The following is a 17,405-nucleotide window of genomic DNA, read 5'->3' on the forward strand; positions in this document are numbered from 1 at the left end:
ACAATGACTAAGGAGGATAGAAGGAGAATTGATGCCTTTGAGCTGTGGTGCTGGAGAAGAGTATTGAGGGTACCATGGACTGCTAGGAAAACAAAAAGATTCACCCTGGAAAAGGTCAAACCGGGCTGCTCCTTGGAGGCAAGGATTCTAAGGCTCCGTCTGACATACTTTGGACATGTTGCAAGGAGGGACAGGTCCTTGGAGAAGGACATCATGCTTGGGAGGGTGGAGGGACAGCGCAGAAGGAGAAAGCCCCCTATGAGGTGGATTGATTCAGTGGTTGGGGTAATCCAGATGGGTGTGTCAGAGACGGTGCGATTGGCACAGGACAGAGCAGAGTTTAGGGCTGCTGTACATAGTGTCGCTATGAGTCACAAGCAACTCAACGGCACATAACAACAACAACAAATATATATATATACACACACACACACACACACACACATAAATTTTGTAACTGTAGTACTTATTTAAACATTTTTATCAAACATTCCACTATAAATAAACTTTCCTCTGCTATGTGAGTTAATATGTATATATATATGCAATGAATGCATGTATTGCTTTATTTGTGAAAATTCTCTTTTCTACTCTGACTTTTCAGCAGCCAGACTCCTTCCTAGAGACAGTAATCTAATCTTTCTTTTCTATTTTTCAGAATTATTTAGTAAATAAAGATGTATATTTTGTTTCCTTTTCACATATTTATCATAAAATCTTACTATTTTCCACTTAAAAATAAATGTTTAAGGTCAACTGTTATCAGTCTTTTAAAAGATTCTTCTCTTTTATGAATCTATTTCATTGTTGAATGGTAAGTTATTAATTCAACCAAACCTCTACTGATGACAGTTTTCTTTTATTCAATCTTTTGCTTTTACAAAGACACTGCAATGAGTAGCATTCTAAATATTTTGGAAAGGTAACTGTAAGATAATCTAACAGAAGTGAATTTGCTACCTGTAAAGGTATGTATATTTTAATTTTGATGTAGATTGTTATCTCATACTTTCATGAGTATAAACTGCTACAAGGAGTATAAATACATTTCCTTTCCCCCCAAAAGACCCTTGCACTTATTTTGACATCTATTAAGTGGAAAATAGTTTTAATGTCATTTTCATGGCCATTTATTTAATTTTAGTTGAGAAGGATTTTATCTTTCACATTTTAATGGCATTACCATATTTTACTCCTGATGAACTTTGATGTTGCCCTATTTTGAATTAGCTACTTGATATTTTTCTTGTGGGTTTTAGGGATGGGTTCACAGAGATTCACTTACTGTCCTCACGTGGGTTCCAACTCCTAATGACCCTCTTACATTTCCAAAGCTGCAAATATTCCCATGAATATTTGAAACTTCCCATCTTCCTCCCAAAGTGCAACTGATGAATTCAAACCAGCGGCCTTTTGGTTAGCAATGCGGCACTGAAAGAGCTACAGCACCAATAGCCTTTCTTACAGAATATCAGCTCTGTCTAGTATAGTAGTTGTAATTTTATTTTCACATTGTGTTCTTCTCTTTCTTTTTAGTATTCCTCTGTCAATTGAAATTATTATTCAATGTTAAAATATTGTATAGATTTTTCAGTATATGCCATAATTCTCAGGATTTATTAATCATTAATAAACTAATGGCTTTTAAAAACTAAAAAGTGTGTACCCGTAGCTTCCACTAACAATTTTGAGGTTCATAATTTTACACGTATATTTTGAATAATTTTACAATTTACTCTGGTCTGAAACATAAATCCACATGGAACTTATTTTACATGGAAACTCAATTGTTTCAATTCTGTTTATCTAAAAAAAATTAAAGAAAAAGAATCCTCACAATAGTATAGGTTACTTTATTAAAGTACTTTTATTTATTTGCATCTTTACAGAATTTCTCTACAGTCTATCTAATGTACTTACTTTGTTGTTCTCCTTAGATTCAAAGGGAATCTAGGTCAAATGGAATGCATTTAGAATGCTTCTCAAATTTTCTTTCCTGGGCTAATCATGTGCCTCTTAATCTATCATTTGATACAATTCCACATTTCCATAGCCACTAAAACGAATAGGGAATTTTAAATTAGCACATTTTTTTATATTACATTAAACTCTGACTGAGGTGTGGTTGTTTATATGTCCTCCACCTGCCTAGTCCATAGGGAATTGCACAGCTCACCCAAATTCTCTGCCTCTCTGATGGGTCAAATCCACCAACAGCTCCTATGAGAAAAATTGGCATTCTCCTCGCATGTGATTGCTGCCTCCCAAAACCCACTGGATGGTGAGCTATGTATGACTCGACAGCAGTGAGTAAATGAACCATTGTTATGGGATTACAAAAGAGAAAAATTTCTAGAGTTGGGTGGGAGATTCAGCAAGAGAAGAGATCATTTAACATGGTTTCTTACAAGTTGATATTGGCAATGGGAAAGTCATTCTGTGATGTACAATATTGTTAACACACACATACACACAGAGACAGACAGTTCACAGTGGTCAGGAGACTATTCCTGTAAGACTGTTCCTATAAGTATATTCCTAAACAGACGTAATCTAGTTTAAGTGGTCTGTAAAATTTCTATTGCAAAACAAGGAGAAGTGAATTTGGAAGGATAATTTGGATCCCTTCTGAAAAAAGGCATTTAGACAGACTTTCTAGATAATGGGGAATCATTAAAAGTTTGAAATAGTGGAGGGTAACATAAGCTGGACTGTGGAAAAAATGACTGCAAGCATTGATAACAGTTTCAGTCCATTTATAAAGTGTTTAGGAAGTAGTATTACTGCAGCTATGGGAGGTCAATCCTCCTATTTTAGGAAAGTTCTGTTTCTCTCTCTCTCTCTCTCTCTCTCTCTCTCTCTCTCTCTCTCTCTGTGTGTGTGTGTGTGTGTGTGTAGGTGGGAATGAATATGAGTTTGATTCCCTTCTAGCATCATTAAGACACTAAAGCAGCATATGATTGTGATTCTTTCTTGTTGCTTTTTAATGTCAGATAACAAAACAAAACAAAACCATGCCAAAGAATACATATTTTACATACTCTTATGGATTACGTAGTATTGGGAAGCAGAGGTACTTAAAACAAAAATTTCTATTGGTTGTCATTCAGAACCAGTAGTGAGATAGTGTCTTCAGGTACAGACATAAAGAGCATTGTTATACTTGCTGTGTTTGCCTAGCTTTTTCCTGCAACTTCCTGGAAGTTGTCTAGCTACTAATGCATTAAAAAAATCAATCATGCAAATTTAATTTTCTAAAAAGCTTATGAATAAATAATCCAAACCACAGTCTAATCAGTATTTTAAACTGGCATAATTATGTGATGGTAGTCTGGAGAAGAAGGTGGACAGTTAGACCTAGATGCCTTTGATATTCTGTGCAGTGTATGTCCACACTTTCCTCCTTGCCTTCTGAGGCTGTCATTTATAAAAGTATTTCCTTTATTTTTGAAGAGTGGGTGTCAATTGATTGCAGTTATCTTTGAGTACTCTGACCTCCAAAGGTAAAGGTTGACATTTATTTTCAAACTGGACATTCATATTCCTTTTGTCTTCATTTGATAAACCCAGATTGACCTTCCTAGAAAGCAGTTTCCTATAGCTAAGCCCCTGTAGTGAGACATAACCCTTGAGGGTGTTTTCCAATGATGCAGCTAGAGATCTCACAGCTACCCCAGTTATTGAAGAAAACAGTTCCATGTCACATTTAATCAGGCTGGAAATTACAGTAGAACAGTGAATATAGAGAAGAGTAAGTTGCAATTATATATGCATGTTGTTCATTGCCTTCAAGTCAGAGCTGATTCCTACTTGACCCTCTAGTGAATTTTCAGAGGCTATGAATCGCAAGGGAAGAGATTGTTTATCTTTCTCCAGCAGAGTCAGGGGTGGATTCAAACCACTAAGCTCTGGTTTGGTAGCACAACTCCTTACTCACAAGGCCATGAGAGCGCCTTCAAGAGAGAATGTATATGATTTTTAAAAAATATTTACGAAGATTTTATTGGAGCTAAAATTGATGAACTAACAAAGGGAAGTGCTGGTGATCTAGTGATAAATAGCTGGACTGGGACTGCCAACACAGAGGCAGAAGGTTCAAATCCGCCAGCCACTCCCACACTATGTACCACCTTTCAAAATCTGCTAGAAGATCAGCTATGAGTTGGTTCTGATTGGAAACCACATAACAACAAAACAAAGAAGGTAGAACAGTGTACAGTGTATGATTTTTATATAGTACATTTTTCACAGTAACACTAAATTTTTGGTGTACAGCAAACCACAGGGTCTACTTTTCTGAGATACAAGAGTACGAAATGGCTGTGATGAGGCAGGAACTGGGAAACATGATTACAGTCTCAAAAGAGTTAGTCCATTTCTATACACTAGTGTCTGAAATTTTGCATAGAGTGGTTATCTCTATTTGGCTAAGTGAAAATGGGTCTTGAGGTCAGAATCAAGTTCAAGCCACAGAGGAGAGAATGTAGTCATTTGCTGAGCCTATTTATATATGATTGAAATCTAAGGTAAATGGTTAGTATAACTTTTCAAAAGGTCATTATTACTCATCCCAAATTTCTGGGATATATTCCTGAGAGAAGTTATTATTGGAATAGTTGAGGAACTATTTTGTTGTTCTGAGTGGGTTTTTTTTAATTTGTTTGTTTTATTTGTTTGTTTAAATAGAGAGCAATATTAATTGACTTCACAATGCTACCAAATAGCTCTCTTCCACCTCTGGGATCTGGAGTCATCCCTCTTCTCAGGATACTGAGGCCGATGATGAATACTGAGAACGACATAACATCATTTCTAAAAGCACGTCCAGCACAAACTTCCCTCCCTCCCTCCCTCCACCTACTAAACTGTGCAACCTTCTCCTCACCCCTCCACTTCTACCCCTCCCCATCTTGAGTCCCCATACATGTTTTACTAGTTACCCTTCTATTTTTACAATAATAGTCTCATGTAATATTTGTCCTAAAGCCGCTGAATTCTGATTGTAATTGTTGTTGTTCTGCTCCTTGTATCTGACCCTCTGGCATTTTTTCAGAGACTATAAACAAATCTCATTGAAGGAGACTACCCATCTTTTTTCCCACAAACCAGCTGTGGCATTTGAAATGTGTACCTTTGGGTTGACAGCACATATCCTTACCACTAGGCCACCAGAAACTCCTCAGACAGAGTTACTATAAGTCAGACCTACCATGGTAGTAGAGTATTTGGCTTTGTTTAATCATCTGATGAGGTGGATACCATTGAGAGAAAGATAATCTAAGGTTTATAGAAGGCAAACCATTTGTCTAAAATTTCACCCATAATACATCAAGGAGGAACTCTGGCAGCATAATCTGTTAGGAGTTGTGCTATAAACATGAAGGTCAAGCCTCTGGTGGTTTAAATCCACCGGCAGCTCTGGGGAGGAAATATGGGCAATCTGCTCTTGTAAAATTTACAGCCTCGGAAATACAATGGAGGGCCAGCTCTGAGTTACTGCTGACTCGACAACAGTGAGTTAATAACATGTCAGAGTGATGTTAAAGTCAAGACCTAAAATTGCAGATATCTTAACTTGTCGGCTAACTATGAGATTTTACCATCAAGCTACATTTTAGACATTTGGAACAAAGGAGAACTTTTTCTTATTTAGGGAGAGGATTTTTGGTGATTTAAGGAAGGGCAGTCATCCCAGGGCAATATTTTATCCTGTCAGGGGTTGCTTCTGGCTTACCACCAATTGTGAACTTCCATACAATTAACTGAGCATTACTGAAGTGAGCGCTGGTGTTGAAGCTTAGAAATATGCTTTTGAGTGCATTTGTAGCATAGGCAGACCTAAAAGAAAATAATAAAGTAAAATAAGTCAGCAGTTTTGAAACAGAAAGAAAAAGGTTTCTAAAGAAACTCTATTAAAGTCATCAACTTTCCCTTGCTTAAGGTCAAAAACTTGCAGTGTGTTTGAATAGTATTCTATTACAAATGCTTGAATATTATTATATTACAAATGAGTTCTAACAGTCGGATGACTGTTGCCTTCTTGCTCATGTCAGATTTATGCCTGGGGTCTTTCTACTTGATCACTGTTGCATTAATGGCTGTGAATGAATGGTTTATCATGCCTGAAAATATAAAATAATAAGAAAGGGGTAGAGCTGGGGAGTTGGAGAAATGGAGGAGAAAAGAGGGAAGGAGAGAGTAAGAGCTGGGGGTAGGATTTTACGTTTTTTCCTCATGGAAATCAATTTGATATTGAAACCATTGATTTATAGTTTAAAAGCAAGGAAATCTGTCAGGAAAGCAAATACAAGCACATTAATCTATCTTGAGAGACAAAAGATAAAGGAAAGGCTATGAAAGTCAAGGTCCTCGCCAAATGAGGTTAGCTACTTTTTGGACAACAAAACTCTTGGCCAGGAAGATTATGTTTCAGGGTGAATTACTTTTTGCCTTTATATAACGCATCTAGGTCACAAAGTAATTTTTTAACCACTTAGTGAAACAAAAAGACCGTTAGAATTTGAATCTCATCAAATTGCTGTGCTGTGGGTACTTAATGTAAAGCAGGTTTATGGAGAATTCTCTAAGTTTCCCAAGGCAAGAGTACACAAGCAACTTGTTCAATAATTATTTGAATGCAAGAAAAAATGAAAACAGAGAAGAGAGGAAGAAATGAATCGTTTTAGGCATTATGAATCTGGAGCAGATTTTGTCATCTATGAGCAGTGGTTAGATATCATGATTCTGATCTTTGAGATGCTTGATTATACTCTTTGGACACATATATCAAAAATTCCGTCATTCCAGAAGTCAGCTTAGTATGTAAAATATTTACTATGGAATATTTGAGAATTGGGACAATTTAATAAATAGCTAAATGTGTAACCCTGGTTAATGTTGAAGAAGGTTAAGATCCAGATTTTCTGACGTTTCTTAAATACATCCTTGGCTAATTGGAACCCAAAGCCAAGTGCAATAAAATTTTACTGTTATTTGCACTTCCTTCCATTTTGTTTACTCCATGAGCCATCTCATTTCATTAGATGTTTCATATAGATCTCTTGAGCATCCTTTTGAATACCAAGTACTGTGCCCTGAACTGAAGATTGAACAATTAAGAAGACAGGTGTTTTCTCTGCCCTGATTGTACTCACAAGCTAATAGGAAGTCATATATTAAACAAGTATTGATGAATGTAGTTTGGAGAGAGGAAGCACAATACAAAAGGGTAACCCCTACAATTACTGCAGAAGAAAATAAGCAAATATTGATTCGGTCAATTGTCAGAACTCTGAATGTTGGATTAAACATGGGTGGACAGAAAAGGACACTATATCTAAGAAAGCAGTAAACAAAACAAGCTGATCACAAGAAGTGACAATCCACAGAACATTTCCATTCCATGTTTCTTCCAGTGGTGCTAGCCATTGTGGGGCGGCTCCCTTGTGCACAGAGCAAGAGGCTCAGAGATGGCCAACAGGCAAACCTGGGCGAATTCAGGCAGATCCAAGAACGGGCCAAGCCTAAGACTGCATACCTTGTTTGACTAATCTTCGTTTTATTTGTATTTACACATATTGTGCTTTTGTACAAATTGAAGATCTTTGTTAACTCATCTTTGAGGAAGTTCATCAGCACCATTTTCCCAAATGTTGTGCTCATTTTGTGTCTCTTTGGTACGTTTTCCCTAGTCTCATAATATTTTTTTTTTAATTAAAGCACTATTGCATTTTATTTTTAAGCTTTATTTTTTTTAATAATTTTAATGAGCATTTACAGAGATTTTGGATTTCCATTCATTCATTGCTGCACTTCTCTCCCTGCCCAGCCCTCCCCCCAGTTCTCTCTTTCAAAAGTAAAAGAAACACTCCCTCCCTGGTACACAAAGCTCTATTGTGTACTTAGTAGACAACAAAAGGATGTAAATATTCTATCAGGGTTGGGAAGCCACACAGTCATGTTATTTGCTTTATTGTGACTCCATGGCACTTAACAACAATAAAAACGACAACATAGAGAGAGCTACTTTGGCCTAGAGGACAGTGAGTTATGCTATCATGCCCAAGCTGGGTGATTTTAATCTGCAGCCCTCGGACTTGGTTTAAATTGTTTTTTTGTCAAACATTCTCCTAAGGGATATAGCACAGGTCTGTGTGTTGCTGTACAGAGGTAACTTGTGGTTGCTGTGATGCTAAACACTGTGACACTGATGTGTCAAACGTGATAATGTTTACCCATGGTGGACAGTGTTTGGTGGAACGTCCCAATTAAAACAAGCTTGGAAACAGGGGTGGCATCCACTTCCAAAATATCTTGCCTCCGGAAACCCAATGAACCTAGAGAAATGATGAAAGTTATACAAGTGTTCAGGTCTTTCATTCATAAGGTCACTATGAGTCACCTGCAACTCCACAGCACGTAACAACAACAACAATATGTGCCTTCAAGGCAACTACATCTCATTTTTCTCCCTACAAACAACAGATCTGAACCTTATTCTATCTTGCACCTTCCTTACAGTCTCTGTCATGTTCAAGTCCATTGTGGTGGTCACCACATCAATCCATTTGGTTGAGGGCTTCTGGTCTTTAACTGATGTTCCACCTTTCCCAGCATGCTCTGTTTCTCTAAGGTCTGGTTTCTCTTAAGAATACATCTAAGGTAAGTGACACAAACTTTATCACCTTTGACTGTAAGAAGCACTCTTTCATGGTCAGCCCCCGCCTGATTTTGAGTGCTGAAACTGAGTTTCTCCATCAGTTTTTTTTTCTTCCCTGTAAATCTGATTGATGTATTTGATTGAATTCCTGTGCATTCTATCAGGTAAATATCATATGTATAGTCTCCATATATGTTTTTTAAGAAAAGTATTTGCAATGAACAAATAATTCACTGTACAAAATTTTATCATTATATCTCCAGTCTCATTTTTATCACCAAAACCTGACTTTCTATTAGTCGTCTTCTTTGTTTCCCATTTTTCCTTTCCAGGAACCAATTATTAATGCATCTTCAATGCATGTTTTATTAATGTTAGACTGCAAAAATCAGCAGAAATCTTCAATTTCTTCATCTTTGGCTTTCAGAGTTGATGTGTATATATGAATAACATTTGCATTAACAAGACTTCCTTGTAGGCATGTGGATATCACTCACACACAGCATTGCATTTTGGTATACATCTTGAAATGCTCTTTGTGATGAGAAATCCACATTATTCTTCTTCAATTTACTGCTTCTGACATAGTAGAGCATATGATCAAAATGGTTAATATCAGTTGCCTAATACCTAAGATGACAGTCTTTATGCCTTCCATTTTTCACAATGTTCAATTTTCCTAGAATCATGCTCCAATTATTACTGGATATTTGAAGATATTCTTCCTCATTTTGAGTCTTGCATGGTAGCAACTAAAGGTCCTTCACTACATGATAGCTTTTCTCCGTATGTGCTGTGTCTTACTGGTAGACCCCCTTTGAGGAGGTTCTCCATCTGTGCTGTGTCTTACTGGCAGACTCCTCCTGGAGGAAGTTTTCCAACTGTGCTGTGTCTTACTGGTAGACTCTCCCTTGAGTAGATTCTCCATCTGTGCTGTGTCTCACTGGTAGACTCTCCCTTGAGTAGATTCTCCATCTGTGCTGTGTCTTACTGGTAGACTCCTCCTGGAGGAAGTTCTCCAACTGTGCTGTGTCTTACTGGTAGACCCCCCCGCCCCAAGGAGGTTCTCCATCTGTGCTGTGTCTTACTGATAGACCCCCCTGGAGGAAGTCCTCTAACTGTGCTGTGTCTTACTGGTAGACTTCCCTATGAGGAGGAGGCTCTTCTTCAGTTGCGTTTTGAGCAACTTCTAACCTGAGAGCTCATCTCCTGGCACTATATCCAATGAAGTTCTACGACTGCTGTCCACTGGCATTTCAAAGGTCGTTATTTCAAAAGTGAATAGCCAGTCCTGATTCTTTGTTTTGGTTGGAAGCTCTGCTCATACCCGCCCATTACAGGTGACTCTGCTTATATTTGAAATACTGGTAGCACAGCTTCTAGCATCACACAACATGCAACTGGGATGAACATGTAGATATGGAGAGACAAAAGCCATGGAAATTTAATATCTGCTAGAGTGAGTCTACCTAAAACCAAGGGGAGGGACTTGTTCCAATTGTCTAAAAACATGTTCCCAATACAGTTTAGACAATTATTTGGCCATTTCTTCCTATGTGCTTATGTACAAATATATGTGACCTAGGGGATTTATCTATCCTTCTTAAAATTTAATGAGTCCTCACTCCTAGCTGTGCAATGAGATGAAGACATTTTCATAGGCCATTATATTTCATATTCTTAGAAAACCCTGTAGGGTAAGTACTATTTCACAGAAGAAGAAACATAGCTCAGAAAATTAAGTTCTTCTTCCAGCATTGCACAGCTAATAACCGGAGCAGTAGGATTCACGTCCAGAAACTGTGCTTTCAGAGACTATGTTCTTATCTGTTGTGTTTTTTTACATCTAAAGGAGTTTCTAAGGATAGAGGACCTTTTATGAGTTTGTTGGGTGTTTTTTTCTTATTGCTGATATAAGAAATTAAACCTTGTATCTTAAAAAAAACAATTAAAAACTTCTCCTACGGTATTAGAAGATAGAATTCCAAAATGTCCACAGTGAGCAACACTCAAGGTGTTGACAGGATTTAATTATTTATGATATTTGATGATGTCAGTGGTGGCAGAAATGTCATCAAACTTCCGAGATGGTTTTGTTGAGCTCTGTTTTCTCCAAAATTGATGGAACCCTTTCTATTTTGTTTCAAAAACTGTTCTTACCAATTGTTTCTTTCAAATATAATTGTTTGCTAATATTAACTATTAAGCTCTATCACTTAAAGCTAGAGAGTAGTAGCTATCTGAATGTTAAAGTGTAGCATATATAATAATGTCCATTAAATCTGAATGGAATAGTAGTGAAAGTAATTATTTACCATTTAAATGTTGTTTTTGTTGCAGTTTTGTTGACTTCAATTCATAGCAACTCTATGAACAATTCATCTGCTAATAGGAATTTCGGTTATGTCTAACTCTTGGCTATTTTGAATATTGACTACAATAAATATTTGTATACAAGGATCTATTTGTATTTCACCATTCGGTTGAGTTTTCCATTTGTTTTGGTTTTCTTTTTTTATCCTAGCCATCTTACTGGAGGTGAAGCTCTCTATGTCATTGCTTGTGTATTGAATGATAAGCTCAGAGTGAAAGCTTAGAGTGTTGTCGTTACTTGAAAAGTTTAGATATCTTTCAATATTTTTAGCTTTCATATCCGGATGCTAGTTATAAAGCGAAAAAGAGATGAATAAATGAAGAAAATATGGTATAATAACAAAATCAAACCTATTCCTGTGAGGGATTTCAACTCATTGCACTCTTATTGAATTGATGAGGGTGAAACCAAGCTGCTCCTTGGAGGCAAACAAACTCTGTCACATACTTTGGGCATGTTGCCAGGAGGGACCAGTCCTTGATGAAGGACTTTATGCTTGGAAAGGTACAGGAACAGCATAAGAAGACCTTGCATGTGATGGATTGACACAGTAACTGGGGTAATTGGGGAAGGTATATCAAAGAGAGTGAGATTGACTCCAGATAGAGCAGGGTTCAAAGCTATTGTATGTAAGGTTGCTGTGAGTCACAGGGGACTCAATGTAACAAAAGCTACTAATGCAATAAAATGCAGGGTTGGTTTTCTCTTCCCCTCCCCCAACCCCCCCCCAAAGTCTTCTCAGTTGCTTGTGATGCATCTGAGAGGTGGACAATTGGACAATAACTAAGGATGAAAGAAGAAGAATTCGTGTCTTTGTGGAGTTGTGGTGCTGGAGAAGGACATTGAACTTACCAAGGATTTCCAAGAGAATAAACTCTGTCCTAAAGAGGGTGAAACCAGATTGCTCCTTGGAGGCAAGGATTTTGGATATATATACTTATCCCACATAAAATTTTAAAACTACTTAAGGTTAAGAGTTTTTCTTTTACTTTTCAAGGAGAAGAGTGAATTGGAGCAGGCAAAGGGAGTGAGCAGGGAGAAAATTGCAACAATGAATGACTGGAAACCCTAAGTCTCTGTAAACTTTCATTAAAATTAATTTAAAAAATCCTACTTAAGGTTGTTCTCAATGGTAAAATATTAGATAATGAAAGATACATATTCTACTTCTTTGCAGTGGTATCTACACTGTAAAATCCTAGTCAAATTAATTTCTTTCAGTAGTATAGCTTATATTAAGGTTACTTTGAATTCTTGTTCCTCAGAACAATATTTGTGTAGATGTGCTGCCCCAGTAAAATTATTAAGAAACCTTTTTTAGAAGGTTAGAAGTTTGTATTCTGTAGTAGACAGACTCTACCACAAAACATATTGTGCCAAGTGTTTATTTAGAAATACCTTTGTCATCAATGACTATGAAAGAGAGAGAAAAGAAGCACGATCAGGGTGAACTGTGGTTTAGGCCCCAAAATGCTGATTCTACAGGGTGTCCTAACACTAGAATCACCCTCAGAATTATCTACCTCGGGCCTAAGTGGACTGATCTGTGCTTGTATACTGCTACTTTGGAAAGACCATAACTTTGGAATATGATAGGCATTTGCTGACATGCTTCTGACAGAAGAACCAGGAAATCTGCCGTAAAGAGGGATCTGAAAAGAGCAGCAAGTATGAAACAAAGTCACCTGCTCTCAGTGAGCTATACTTTTAGGAAATCAGATCACTACATTGAAAATCAGATTAGCCATCCTTTTTACAACAATGGCTCATTTTACTACTATTTTCTAATTTTAATAGAAAGGCCTTTAGATGAAAGTCACTACATAATGAAGGAATCCGTCAGACCCAGATCGGAGCTGAAGTGCTTTTCCTAATGCATCTGAGGATATGTGTGGCCAGGGTGGTTCTTTAAAGTCACATGTTTGTTGTTGCTATGTGCTGTCGAGTCGCATGTGACTCATAGCGACCCTGTGTCCAACAGCTCTAAACCCTGCTCTATCCTGTCTTATTGTCTCTGATACACTTACCCCCATTACCCCAGTCACTGAATCAATCCATCTCATCGACGATCTTCCTCTCCTGTGCTGTCCCTCCACCCTCCCAAGCATGACATCCCTCTCCAAGGACTGATCACACCTCGCAACATGTCCAAAGCATGTCAGAAGAAGCTTAGAATCCTTGCCTCCAAGAAGCAGCCTGCTTCACCCTCTCCTGGATGAACTTGTTTGTTCTCCTAGCAGTCCATGGTATATTCAGTATTCTTCTCCAGCACCACAGCTCAAAGGCATCAATTATCCTTCTGTCATCCCTAATTACTGTCCGGCTTTCCGATGCATAGCAAGTAATTGCAAAGACCATGGTCTGCATCAGACACACCTTAGTCTCCAGACAGACAGCATTGCTCTTCAGTACTTTGAAGACGTCTCTGACAGCAGACTTTCCCAAAACAATTTGTCTTTTAATTTCCTGGCAGTTGGCACCAAGAGTGTTGATTGTAGAACCAAATAAACTGAAGCTGTTAACAATCTCAATCTCTTTACCATCTATCATGATGCTGCCAGTTGGCCCAGTGGAATGAATGGCCTTTGTTTTTTTGATGTTGAATTTCAATCCATATGGAAGGCTGCGGTCCTTCACCTTCTGCAAAGTCACTTACTCCTTCCCCTCTGCATTCACACCTTTTGGAAAGGACAAATACTTCTTCTTATGGACTCCCAGCTCAAGGCTTTTTTTACAGGAGAGCACAGCTCAGGTTTAGACTCCTCATTTATTTCTCTGGGAAGGTTTACATTTTTAAACAATCTCACTCACCGAAACCAATACTACTAGTATTAACATACAAACATCAACACATAAGCAGATTGTCCTTGCCCTGATAATGAGACCATTTCGTGTACAGTGTCCTAGGAGGCTTCAAGTTCATAGTGTTCTTGATTGAAGAGTTTTCAAGGAATTTCAATATGATCCCAGACTATGTAATAGGTACTTCCAAGATAGCCTATTTCAAGATCTTTGGACAAAAAGTGTAGACCTTTCTCTCCCCGCCTCTTTCATTCATTCATTCAATTTTGTTGAGAAGAATTTAAAAGAATTTTAATTTATTAATTTTAATTTAATAAACTTACTAAATTTAATTCATTGATAAAATTAAAACACTTGCCAGTAATTTGAAAAGTAGTTTGCTACTATCACACGCACAACAAAGAAGAGGAAATCAAGACTCAAAAATTACAGGTAAATGAACTACAAGTTATGTTGCATGTGATGGAGCTAGGATTCAAAGCAGATCTGTTTGGCTCCAGAGCCTACTCTTTTCAACATTAAGATTCATTGCCTTCTGTGGTGAAAGAGGTCAAGCTAAGATGGGCAACCTTGCAGAGATGGAAACAAGTCTACAGAAACTCTTCGTCTCTGACCTATTACACTGGCACCTAAAAGATAAATGAAGATTCCGCTTTTTAGGACTGATTGGAAATGGATGCTTTAAAGGGAGTGAGGTGTTTTCTTTTTTTGTTTTTTTTTTGCTATACTCAAGATGATATCCTTTTATTTACTGTAAACCTTTATGAACTATCAAGTTCAAAAATCATCCACAGGCTTGACATTTAATTACAAAATAAATATGGATTTCCTGATTAACAACAAAAAAATTTTCTGGTTTATAAAAAACGATTATTCCCAAGTTTCCATTCACATTTACATAGTTTTAAGCTTTTTTTTTTAACTGTTTACATATAAAAACTTGCTTTGTTCAGAAAAACTTGACCTTTGTTAGCCACATGGAATTGACCAATAAAAGGTAATGTGTGGTGTTCTGCTGAATTTTTTGAACAGGGTTAATCGGCAGAGGTAGATAACTGCTTCTTTTCTAGGCTTCTTTTGATCCTGAACAGGTAAAAGTGAGTGAGTTTTTTTAGGACCAGGGTCATCTTGGAAACAGGTTCCTGGTGGGTCAGCTAACTAAATCATTGATTTCGTAGTATTCATCAGGTTTTTTGTTGGTTTTATTTTTTGTTTTTTTTTTTTCCCAGGGTGAATTTGGCAGGGTTTAAAATGGGTCCTGAGAAAAATATGTTATTTAGCACAGCATCATCACAGCTTTAGAGGAAAAATGACCCAGAATTTACCCTTAATTCTGCCCCCCCCCTTTTGATCTCTACTTTGGACTCAGGGTTTCCTCATTAGTTGTCTAAGTGGGATTAATGACTTCTACCGGCAGAGAACATAAAGTCCTGAAGAACCACCGCCATATGACACATTATTGTGGTAGCAAACAGGGAGGTACTTTGCATTTATATAACACTTTATTTGCAGTTTGCTCATTCCGATTGCATATTCACACACACATTGTAATCCTAATGATCACTTTGTGCTTTTCTATTTGTCATGCGTGTATGTATTTGTAACATTTAAAATTCCTAATATTAAGCCAAATTAATGCTCATGAGAAACCACAGCTGCCTGCCCCGAGTGATTTGGGGCTTCATTTATTCATAGAACACTTGCTTCCCCTGCCGAGAATCCAAAACTCGAGTCTCCTGGTCCTCAGGAAGCCTGGCCCAGCTCTGCCTGCTTGGAACCAGGAACTCCCCATCAACAGGAGGTTGAAAGAAGCTTTGGTCGTATTCATTAAGAAAGTATGATGTTCTTGCTTCTATGAAGGCTAGAGCTGGGAAAACACCATGGAGCTCCATTCTTCTATGTAAAACATGGGGTTACCAGGAGTTCAGACCCTCTATCAGAGCAGCTAACAATAGCAATAGGGAACCTCGTCCATTGCAATGTATAACCTCGCAAATCCAGTGGAAGGTCAGCGATACTTTGGTTCCATCTCAACAGCCATGAGATAGGAGATTTGGAGTAGCTTCTCCACAGGCAAGTCTCTGATTGCAAATGCTAAGACTTTAAGTAGGCTTTTCTTGTACCTAACTGCATCAATCGACCAACTTCCAGTGGAAGACTAAAAAAAATTCTTATCAAATGTAGTCTTTCCTGTGCCATTCTGTTAGAAAGCCTTTTCTGATTCTTCTGCAAAAATATATTAAATGGCAATGATGATATAAATAATAATATTGATATTCTTATTAAGAACATATCTTGTACCAAGCTGTAGGGTGAGAACTTTGCATGCACCGCCTGGTTTAGTTCTCATAAGCCCCAGTTATTTACTAGTATTATTTTTCCTTAATGTTGTTAAGAGTCATTGAGTTATGCTTAAACCCATTGTCGTAGAGACTGTCAGTCCATCTTTCTCTCCGAATCTCTACTTTTTCAAATTCCCTTTGGGTATCATATCAAAGCATATGAGGTGGAGATTGTCCATCCTTGCTTCTAAGGAACATTCTGGCTGCCTTTCTCCCAAGATCCCTTTGTCTGTCCTTTTGGCAATTCACTCTCATTTCAGAAAGGGGGAAGCTGCAATTGAGAGAGTTGAAGTGGCTTGTCCATGGCCCTGTATTCATGTAGTCCTACTTGAGCATTCTGAGTCGTGTGTGGCTCACAATACAGAAGCAGGAAATTCTATGTGGACCCTTGAGAAGAGACTGCTATGGGGGAGTTTCATCTTTGGACCACTTTGTGCACTTATTGTTCTGATGCTCAGAGTTAAAAGCCTAAACACTTACTGCTCCCAGGGACATACTGTCTACGGATTTCCATTTCTATTGTGCTTTCATTTTATTGTCCTATTAAATTAAAAACAACGGCCACTGCCTCAGCATTGCTGTTTTCCTCCTTAGTTTAGAATTCTGAGTTGTTTCATTTTTTAAAGTCTGCTCCTTCTATCCCATAGACCAGTGGACTTTGGGATGCCCCTCTTTTATGATGGATCTGTGATAAGGAGATGCTATATGACAAGTAAACGGCTATCTTTTTCCTACAAAGAACATTAAATTTATTGAGATTTGGAAAATATAAGATTCTTGTTTATTGATACTTCTTTCTGCTTAACTCCTGAATGCTCTAGCTTTCTCAAACCATTCTTCTTATGTGCAATATAAGTTGGAATATTGATTCACCTTGAGTGTTAGTGACTTCTTGAGGTATCTCTAAGAGAGAAATGGGCATAATCAAATATAATATAATATATATAATAGGATAGGATATAATAAAATAAAATATAATATATATAATATGATATAATATAATATAGGATAGGATATAATAAAATATAATATAATAATGTAATATAATACATATAATATAATATCTATAATATAAATATAATATAAAATAATATTTATATATATAAATAATAATATATCTGCATACACAAAGTGGTTTTGATTTTGTCACTATGTGCCACTGAGGTTCTGACCCTATAAACAGTGACTCTGAACCTTTCCCTATCCCAAGCCTACCAACTATCTCTGA

The sequence above is a fragment of the Elephantulus edwardii genome, unplaced genomic scaffold (assembly GCF_000299155.1).
Source record: "Elephantulus edwardii isolate Elephantulus edwardi_28Jun2011 unplaced genomic scaffold, EleEdw1.0 scaffold00006, whole genome shotgun sequence".
NCBI lineage: Eukaryota > Metazoa > Chordata > Mammalia > Macroscelidea > Macroscelididae > Elephantulus > Elephantulus edwardii.